Source organism: Hylaeus volcanicus, chromosome 3 (assembly GCF_026283585.1).
Source record: "Hylaeus volcanicus isolate JK05 chromosome 3, UHH_iyHylVolc1.0_haploid, whole genome shotgun sequence".
NCBI classification, from domain to species: domain Eukaryota; kingdom Metazoa; phylum Arthropoda; class Insecta; order Hymenoptera; family Colletidae; genus Hylaeus; species Hylaeus volcanicus.
Window position 1 is genome coordinate 2,818,168 of NC_071978.1, and position 11,380 is coordinate 2,829,547.

Here is an 11,380-nt window from a genome sequence, read left to right on the forward strand (position 1 = left end):
ACAGAAAATTTTATATATTCCTCCGTTTCAATTCCGCGAAGTAAATAGGATCAATATGGGGGTGCTCTCGCTTTCCCCTCCCCCCTCATGTGTTGGATAGAGTTTTACTACTCGAGAGTGCTCCCTCTCGTTCCCTGTCCATTTCTCTCGACCTCCGGGGCCAGCCTCGTCACACGAGTCCACTCGAAACGAAATTACCCGATGCAGCGGAGGCCCGTTGCACGTGTGCGGCTTCTCCTGGCACGAGAGGGCCAACTGGATGCGCCTGGCTATCGAAACATCAAACAAAACTTTTCTCCGTGCAAAGCCAATCTAGTCCGCGGGCCACCGCACCGTCTACCACGTCGCACTTACCAATCGCGACGGAGAGGCTCGATCCTCGTCGTTCTGGATCGCTAAATCGCTCACTGTTACAAAATTTCAACCCTCTGCTTCATTTTTCCGCCTTCGCTCCTGCAAACACGATCCTCAATCAACACCTTCAACGACGAGCAAGAGATAAACACGCGACGTTAATTTCATGATGAGACTTTTTTGGAGATCGAGGTTTTTCACGCTTAGCTCAATGTTACGCTTCACGGCTAAATTAGCCGTTTCAAAGGCTTTGTCGTAGTAATGCACGCCGATGTATAAAATCTGTTGGCAGAAAGAGGACAAAGGGCAACCTGCTTCTGTGACATGCGAATGCGATTCGTCAATTGATCGATATAATATTTGCCCAGTGACTCGACACACTATCACTTTATCGGCTAGGACAGCGCAGCGCTCTGTTGAAGTTGCTTTATTTTTGGGCACAGGGCTGGATAAACAATTGCCCAAGCAATCCGTTTAACCGATTAAATCACAAATCCCGCGAGCAGGAGGTTATCGTTCAACTAATAGTGCTATTTATGATTCGCTGCCGACGTAATTCGCGCATCCTCATTTTTATCGTTCCAATTACCCGTTCTAAATTACACGTTTTATGACGTGGCAGTCGCTGAATTTCGATGACCGGGCGTTCCAGCTAGAACTTGAATCGCGCAAACATTCATACACGCGCATCCAACATAAAACGGAACCGTGTTGCCTGTCCACGGATTTAAAACCGTGCCAGACATGTATCCCGTTACGACTGATTATCGATTGCCATTTTATCGTCGATGTTTCTCGGCTGTGACAGGATGATCCAAAAAATTCGGAGCTTAAAGGAAATATGTGTGTATAGGTGCAAACTTTTCAGGAACAGGAGATAAACATTGTTCCAGCACGATGTAACTGTTTGTTTGGACGCGGTGAGCTTTAATCAATTTAGTTCTTTTAACATCTCCGCTTGAGTAAGATGGAAGCAAGAAGAATAGTATTGAAATAAAATATACAGTGGAACTAATATACGTAATTTCAGGTAGATTGAGTAGACTTGAAACGAAAGTTAAAGTGTTTCACGTTATTTAATGTTTTCAACGAATAACCAAGCCTCGATGCACTTTTCGTTACCTCTCGCGCTATTTGTTTGAAACCGTTTTAATGCAATAATCGGTCCGTAAATTGCGCGCATTATCGCATCGCGCTTTTAATGTCATCGACAACCTTGACAATTTAATAATAAGGTCCAAACGCGGTCGCGGTCATGCGTCCTTCATTCGGGGGATTTAATTATCCACGGTATCGTGATAACATTCATTGAAGTTAATTGTATTCCGGCAAGTTCGCGCAAAAGTAACGCAACGAATGACCGTAACGAAAATACGCGCACGGATACCCGAAAATTAATTACCGCTGACAGTCTAGTTAATGTGTTAATAAGTCTATTAGTGATGCCACGCAGCGTAAAATGTACATGCACGAAGCACAGTATTATTATTAAACGTATCACGAAACCTGATGAAGATTTTCAGAAACATTCGTTACGCTCGCTTCACATTCCTGTTTTTCATATTGGAATATAAAAAAATTACATACACTCCACTTGTGTATATCGCGTGGAACAAACACGAATGCTCTTACCCATCAGGATACTAAAATTAACGTATCGATATCGCCGTCGACTAAAATGGTTCGTTTTGTTTGGCAGCAGTTTCGTAGCAATGCGATATCAATTTTAATCATGCTTTTTCTCAGTCAAGTTTGCGTAGGAATCATACGTTAAATAATTCCCATTTCCATGGGAATTTATTTTCAGGATTTATTTATTATTCTCTAGAGCTATTAATTAATATGACAATTTTACAATGAATATACGTATTAGACGCGAATTTATTATCATTACTTTAGACGTGAACGGATTAAATGACTTAAACATACATAAATTGAAATGAAGCTCAAGCAACAAATTAGCTACGATGTTCAAGGAACAAGGTTGAAATCCTCGAGCTCCGCATCAACCTTCGAGAGAGGGTATTTGTTGCTTTTAATTGGAAGTCGATGACTTATTACGCTGCGTTTCGGACGGTGGCAAAGAATAATCCGGAAACGAAAATCTCCCTCGCTGTTGGCGCAATTAGCGTGGCGGGGGATTAATCTGGGATACAATTAATCGAATGAAACTAAGACTGAGCGATCACCAAGGATCCGTGGGATTTTGCTCGTTGACGAAATGTGAGCGAAGCTTAATTAGCGAGTTCCGGGCTCGGGACATAAATTTATTACGGTAGCCGCGGATACATTGGGAAATATTATCGCTTTAAAACTGCCCCTGGTCACAGTTGCCGTCATAACGGTAAAGGGTGTTCCTCTTTTTTTCCCTGCTCGTAATTTTATCGCTTTTGTCCTTCCGCTTTTGTCCTTCCGCTTTTGCACGCCGCTCTTCTTGTTCTCGCTCGCTGGACGTCCCATCGGACTTTTCCGGTAGTAATATTAATAAAATGTGGAACTATCATCCAGTCGAGAACTTGTTATTGCATTTTTCAAAGGGTAGTCGTGAACGAATAGCACGAGTATCAAAAAGTTTCCAAACAAGTTTTATAGAAAGCAAGAGATCATCCTGACAGTGGCCACCGAAAAATTAGTATTTTCCCAATCACTTGCATCGTTCACCTGCTTTGATGTAGTTTTCGGAAATTCGGCCTTCTCGCCAAGAAAGTCATTATTCGATTTATTTAATTAAAGCACGAGCGGAAAAACTTCCCAAACCAGAGTTCCGAAGTTACATCGACCGCCATGAATCAGAGTTCATACGTTACCTAAACGAGCCTGACACCCAGGGACAGAGAGTAAGCCGCCCCCCCTCTGTCGGTTGCCAATGATATTTAGCAAACTCGCGCAAAGGTGATGAATTTAATTAATTAACCGAGCGAACGATTTGAGTGGGAGCGCGATATTTACGCGAGGCGAACTTGTAGCCCGTTTCTTGTTTTCTCGTTTTCAGGCTCTATTGTTCCTGCGAGCAAAGAAAACGAATAATTTCAAGCGGAGGCAGGGTAAACCCGAGCACGAAGAGTTCGTTCACCGCGACAGGTCGTTGCTTTAGATCTTTCGTTTTTGCAGCCACGAATTCTTGGCCGACTTTTAAGAAACCACGTAAATTTCGAATTTCAATACCTCATGCTTCGTACTAACTACTTTACTCCACGATTAAAATTTTAATTTTTTTATAAGATAAGAAGTTTGTCCCATCTCTGTTTTTGTCCGTGATAGGTCAAAGCAGAAGCTATCGCTTTATGTATTAAGAAATGCCACGAATCGAGGCACTCCAGGATGTTTCTTTCCCCTGAAAAGTGACTGCTTCCAAAGGACTCTGTTGGTGTGGCGCGGGGTCAGTTTCTGAGCGTGAAATTAGTCTCGTGTCGTGTATAATGTATGCCTTAAATGACGTTTAAAGTATGGAACGCCATTTAGAGTGGAAAGCTTCGCGAATTACGAAACCCATTAAATTCACCACTAATTAATAGCTTGCACGGTGCGGCGAAGGAGGTAGCGCCTTTGGAAACGACGAACGTCAAACGGCAGCCGCGTCGAAGCAACGATTACAATCTCATCGCCTCGATGGTATTTTCCGTGTGTACCAGTCGAAATGGCGCAGCTCCCGAATCCACCAATCGAGCGTCTACGTTTATAAATAAAAGTCCAGCAAGAGGTTCGCAATCACTGTGCGCTAATTTAGCAAGCATCGTCGTGTATCGACGATTCCAGACTGTCGTCGAGGATGAACGATCTTCCTTTGAATACGTTACCAGGTGACCCGTAAATTTCCTTGGAGAATTGGTTTTGGAACGCTTCCACGGCTAAAGTACGTCCACAAAAACCTTCGACATCGGCAACGTAATTGGCTGTCGAATGGCTTTAACGAGGACCGAAGATTTATGCGAACTTTTCCTTTTTCTTAGATCCACGCCAGGACCAGACTTCGCCAATCGACGGAATCCCCTGCGAAAATTGTTACGGAAATTGTTGATTTGTCAGGTCGACGTTGCAGTCGAATTGTTTCGAAATGAACAGTTGTAAAATCTCGATGATGGCAATGTGTATCAAGTATCAACTGATTTAACTTTAGTGAAATTCAATTTTCAATAATCCCGCTTACTGGATTCGCGTGGCAACTGTAATTAGTTTGTAATGCGCGAGGATTGAAATCCGATTAAACACGATTGCAACAGACGATATCGGCCGATTATAAATACAAATATTATATAAATCGGTCGTCGGTGGCGATCCAGTTGCAATCGATGGCGCGTAAACAACGTCCTTTCGATCATTGGTGACAGGAAGGTTCCCGTAATTGTTTTTCCTTCGTCCATTTATGGACGTCGGGAAAGGAACGGGGGAAAACGTCAAGTCTAAGAAATTGGCCGTGTCGACACGGTCTCAATTTGTTCCATTATAACTTAGGGTTTCTTTCACCCTCGCCTTTGTTAGCTCGCGGAGAAAATTCCCTCTCTCCCAATCGGATCCGTCACTCGCCCTCTTCAAACAGAACATTTCTGTTTGGGGGAAGCCAGAAGTACCGATACTTTGACCGAACTTGCCACAACACGTCACGAATGCCATCTGCTATTCGGCGTGTATCTTCGTGCGGAAGAAACTTGGAAACAGCGACGCCGGCGGAAGGAGAGACAAGAACGAGAGAAGATAAACGCTGTCGTGGCTAGTGGAAGAGCAGAAAGTTTAACGAAGATTTAAAAATGCCCGCGGAGAAAATTACGAGGGCTTCTTTCTGTGGTACTGTTTTATCGTCGTCCTTTTTTTCAGATGTCAACTGTGTAATTTGTATTCTTCTAGTCCTAGTGTAACTAATATTCGACAAGGTTCAACGTATTCGCCTCGGTTAATGTTCTGCCAAAAGAATCTTAAAACGCTGGCTTCTGGAAACAGCGTAATATCTTAGCGAAATAATACAAAACAACAAAGAGCCCAGCTCCTCTATTATCATGCGAAGAATCCTGAAGCGGCTTCTCACGGCTTCTGCCATTCGACCCTAACGACTTCTCGTAATACGGTGCACAGCAATTAAGAGTTTTTTTGTCCGCGCAAAGTGTATTCACCCCGGAGGAGAGCGAGAGAGCCAAGGGTGGATATGGAGCGAGCCGAACGGAGCCGAGTCGAGTCGGTGATGAAGAGGTGAGATCGTAGAATGGGAAAAGGGTTCCTGAAGAACGAATTGTGGTATGGACGAAGGGCTGCAAAGGAAGCGATCGAGAACAAAGGAGCTGGCGAGACAAAAGCTTCTCTTCGGTCGCACTCTTGATTTCGCGATCGCCCCAAACGAGGAAAATAGCGATTCGATGCTCTCGGTCCAGGAGAGGGAAAAAATATTCATCCGTCGTCGTTGTCGCTCCCTATCAGCGAAACATCGTGACTCGAAACAAAGGGGATGGGTTAAGGGTGGGCACTGATTTACGCTGCCACGGACGACAAAATTGCACGGAATATTTTTAAAGGGATCAAACGGATGTATAAATACAAAGTTCTTAGATGTATTTCGTGCTGTTAGATAAAAAGAGATCCACTGTACCTTTGTCGACTGTAATCAGTAGTGTCGCTATCTCTCTATGCTATACTTCTACAGTGTTCGAATCGTATATTTAAGGTTACTCCTAATGCGATTTTTCTGGGGGCGATAAATCTAAATTCTGGTTGAATAACGCATTCATTTCCATGTTGAAGCGATCCTCGAACGCCATTGGTATTAACTATTCATAAACCGGTTAAGTCGCGATGGACTTTCCATAGGATGTTCCCGCACTGACAACCATTCGTATCAATGGAACAACGTGGATATCAAATAATAATATATAATCCTACGATAACACGATTGCCACGATTCATTCGATACAGATACGAAAATACAATTATCCGTCCATGGCATCGACGTCAGTGATAATCCGCGAACATGCTGCCTGTACGCGGAATTGCTTTCAAGAGAGATTAGGTTAGCGTAGCGAGCACCTGGTTGAGCGCGATTTCAAAAGTCTCTCGATCTCTATATCCTGTACTCTATACTTCCATATCCAACAATCGGCGACGCTTTCACCTAAATCCTTTCGCCTCTGGAGCATCGGGATACAGGGAAAAGTAATTCGCGCTTACCAGTTTCGTGTAGCGCGTTATGTTAAAACGTTCCAATCATAAATAACAATTAGTTACCGCAAATGGCAGATTGGCCAACCAGATTAACCATTGCATAGGACACCCCGGCTCGTGTGGTTAACCCGACGTGATGTAGAAGCTTGAATGGTTAATGACGAACCACTGTTTACCTCGAAACAACGGGAAAGGCTTTAAATTCTCAAACAACCCTGTCAACTTTTGCAATTATAAAGAGAAGCGACCGCTGCCTAGAGAAATTGGAGAAACTGTACCTGTCATTAAAAAATTACACTCGTTATTCACTGAAATATTATCTATTCGAATTAAATATTCTTTTGAAAATTTATTTCAATTGTACAATATCTATAACATATCTATAATACATTCTCTAATCTCCGTGAACCTACAAAATAGTGAGCTATGCATCACATTTTCAGAAAGGACGTTCTAGTTAACCGTTTTCAATTTCCAGTACAGGTAAACGGCGAACAGAGGGTGTCGCGTGGATTGGACCAATGACAGCCAAGAACAGCATATTAAAACGGCTGCAGAGACGCGACTGGCTCGCGAACATAAATTCAGCGGCGTTACATGCTCGACACGGGTATACTGCACTTGTTTGTTTCGGCCTCCGCGAAACGGATACATCGTTCGCCCAGCGCTCTCGTTGCGCCGAGAGTAATCGATTCGTTGCAATTGAAATGCGATATTTGCCCTCCATTCGAGCTGTCTAATGTTTTTTGTTCGCCGACACGTGTCGAGCGTTTGGACAATACGAGTCATGTTATCGAAGAAGCCGCTGCTTGATATGCACGCGCGTATGGAAATTTATCTGCTTTGGGTCATTCTTTTTCAGAAAAAAGTGTAATGAATAATAAATGGAAAATACGTAGCTATCCGTGTTAGCCTGCCTTTCTCCAAGGAAATTTAAAAAACGCCTTTTTCTCTCGGGGAACATTTGTACTCGTGACATGCTTCTTTTAGATTTTTCTAAAGGAATTATTCGAGAAAGAAGAAGCTGGAATTCGCCTTACCCTCGAATCCAATCCCGACGTTGCGCTGAAAATTGGACTGCAGACGTAAAAAAGAGTTCACCCAAAGCCGAAGGAAACGGTGGAACTCTTAAAAGAATTTTAGAGAACATGAAAACGAAAAAAACTCGGAAATTCACGAGTCGAACGTCCGAACGTTGTAGAGCTTTCGCGAAACCATAGCGGGAACGAGAACCTCCTGCGGGTTATAGCAAATATCCGTGATATACACGTATCCGTGTATAGCGATCTAATGATGCACGGAGTTCTAGAATTTCCCTAAGCTTTCACCGGGTTTGCATCGTCTCGCTGCAGTCTCGAGAAGCGTCTGCTCCGAGGATACATCAGAATTGTGCGCGGAGAAATATTTTCTAGATCGCGATAAGGTAACGATCCTCTTCGAGCTTTTCCAACCAAGACTAACGAAGTTCTCCGTCGGTCTGGAAAATCGAACGAGGTTACCCTTGGTGGACCTGAATTCGCGTCGCCGAAAGTTCGCGAAAGGAGACAATGCGAAGCAAAGTAAAGGGCTCTCCGGCTGCTTCCGCTGGCCAATGACGATTTACCGTCCGTGTCCAATTAATTTTCATATCTGGATCCGGTCGACAATAAAGCGAGTTCCGTTCTACTTTTGTTTCCAGCTCGAATCGATTTAACGGGATGCCTTTGGGATAAACATGAATGGTAATCCCCTACGATTGGGAATGTCGCGTGAACTCGATGTCCCACCGTTACATCTCTTTATTTATTTACTCTAAAACAGTGTAGTTGATCTTTTAAACTAAAATATCTACTTTCAGCACGCTTTTTGGTTTCTTTGCAAAGTTCAACGATTACTCTTGTTTTTCGATGGCCCTAGAACATGGAAGACTCAATTTTGTATTGGGATTATTTTTTAATCCTTTCGAAAGGAAAGTTGAGATAGTTGCCCAGGGTCAAGCACTCGACTCCACCATGTACATAGATGATCAAAGCTCGCGATGACAAAAAGAGTTCACAAAGGACAGCAGCCAGGTCTGCAGCCCTTTTAAGTTCGATGCTGTACAGCTATCGATCCGAACAGATTTCACCGACCGAATTGCATTTAACCGGAAGAATTATACCTCGAACGAAATTAAAATAACCGCGTTAATCAGGTCGCCACGAGGGTAGACCGATGGTTCGACTAAAATTAAATTCTCGTTGGTCCCCGTTGAGATCCATCATCCGCGCTTGCACGCGCGTTTCCGCCCGAAGCATTTTTTGATTAATTACTCGCGAACCGGCGCATTCGTAGGACAGTCGAGAAGTGGGCCGCGTTATCTAAATGATCCCCGCTAATGATACACTTATTCACCGTTTCGAGACAGGATGAACAGGCTGGGAGGAACGTTCGACGAACTTTCAAACGAACCTATGAAAACTTCGTCGTAACTCGGGAACAGAGACTCGTTTCAATCGAGGCGAAATTTCCCAGGGTGGAAAATGTAGAATAGCTTCGTGAATATTTCAACCTCTGGCGCCTAATGTACCCAATCGGTATCGCAATGTAGATGATCCTCGCGAAGTAAACTGTAAAAATTGTACATCATTTGCAAGCGATGATTTTATGCTTTGAATATCCAGCTGTTTTACAGACTTTTCAGATTGTTTTACTTGGAAAGCTTGTCTAAATATTTTCCTGGCCGACTGTTCGCGAGATGGAAACCTAAGCAAACTTCATAAATTGAGAGGATATCGATACAGTGATCCGATGAGGCAGATCCCGTGTACGTGACAGCGGCCGATAGCCGCTGGTTAGCGAAATCATGTATGTGGGACAGCGACCGTCAAATCTGCCCGAGGGCTTCCGATTCCCTTCTCACGAACGGGTTCGTTTGACAGCTGGTCAGGCGATATTCATTTTTTTCTTTTACAATCCAATTCTGTTCGACAGAATTTGAAACAGCGGCAAACTTCCAAACGTTACTTCTGAAACAAGCGACACGACCAATGGTGATCGTAAAATACCATTTCGATAAACCAGGTATCTTGGTCATTTTTCGGGTGGACCGGCACGTATATTCGGGAAATGGGAGCAAAATTCCTGGTGCATAGAGGGAAGGGGGGCGTTCACCCCGAAAATGAGGCTGGTCGCCTTTGTCTGACCGAAAATCTTGCAAATTCTCAAACTTTATTATTTGCAATTTTAAACACTAGAACCACTCCTCTAATCGTCGATAGTTTTAGTGTAAAATAAAAAGAAATGACGGAAACGGGACATTTTTATCGGTGCCAATGTCCATTTTAAAATCCCAATCATCTGAATTTCTTTGTGGTCTACAATAAAACGTTAACCACAGTGTCCCACCTTCCCTCGCTATTGATTTTTCTTCCATCGAGTGCTACAGACCCAGATTAGCTTTAATGAAACTTTCCGACACGCTTGGCCGTCCAGCGTTAAAAGACGTCGACGCTGACATACACGTTGTATCGATTCGGAACAAGAACTTTCGCAACGAGCGCATAGGAGTTCGAGTTCGAGCGAACGCTGTTGGCATCTCAACGGGACGTATTCAAGAGATGGCGCAATTAGCTCGCGCAGCGTAGCTGATTCCATTAAGTTTTGCGAAAATGTATATTTAAGGGCTCGAGTCCAGAACTACGCAATGAAACTCGTCTGAAACACACTTGCCGCGACGTACGAATTTGTTGCGACGGAGACGGTAACTCGATTCGATGCTCGAGGAAGTATTAGCATCGCGTCCCAACAGCGAAGCCGTGAAGTTAACGAATATAGCCGCTCGCGTTTCTGAAAATTGGAAGACTCTTTCATAGCCTTACGTCGTGAAAGCACTTCGTTAGAGAGCAATTTTCGATGCCTCGCCCTGCCTGTACGTTTATTTGATTCGCGTGCCTCGGAAATTTACGCTATACGGCGCCATTTGCACAAGAACGACAAAAAAGTGGTTAAATCGCATCGCTCGACAATTTGTTTATCAGGCGCGGAATCGTCGTCGGCGTCCTCTTTTCACGCGAGTAATTTCAGTCACGAGCAACGAAAGGGACACCGTGTTATCCTGCAACGTTGCAGCGTCGCCAAACAAGACACTAAGGAAGTCCCCCATTTGCGCGGTATTTATCGAAGATATATGTAAACGATTATGGTCACGTCGTAACCGGCATCTCCCAACGGCTAATGCCTCTCCGGCGTTGCGCTCAAACTCCACCTATCAATTCGAAAGTTTCCGAGAATCTCGGTTTATGTCAATAGTCCCGAGCCAGCCACGCAAACGACGAACTCTGCTTTGCGGTGCACCTACGTCTATTAAGCAATGCCAACGATTCAGAGATGGTCCAGTGACCATCGAAACGGATCCGACCGCTACATGTGTTCTGAGAGAAGAGAGAAAGGTCCTGCAAGGTGTAGGTCTAAGCTGTTCTCTTTCAATACTTTAGTACATATCTTTCAACCACCTCGAATTACCTGTGACCTGTTTCTCGTATGAAAAAGTGGTATAAAGGGAAATTGCATGTCCGGAATAGTAATTAGTCTCTTGTTACCTCGATTCATTATGGAGATAAAGGAATAAGCGTTACAATTTTTATGATATCAAAGTTGTGTGATATCAAATTAATCTGCTTCAAAGGATGTAGTTTTATCAGGCGTATAAAACACATAGTCCAAGTATTCCATTTCGCAGAAATAATTTCCAAATATCGGCTCCGGTGTACGTATTTTAAAAATTCAGTGTTTAATTTTGTCTGCGCAAACGAAGATAAACGCGATCGAACGGCCGCGTAAATTGCACGCGTTGATAAGGATCGCGCAAAGCGTACTCTAACTCGGCCACGAAGCGGGCATCTATTAAATTAATCGGCTGCAG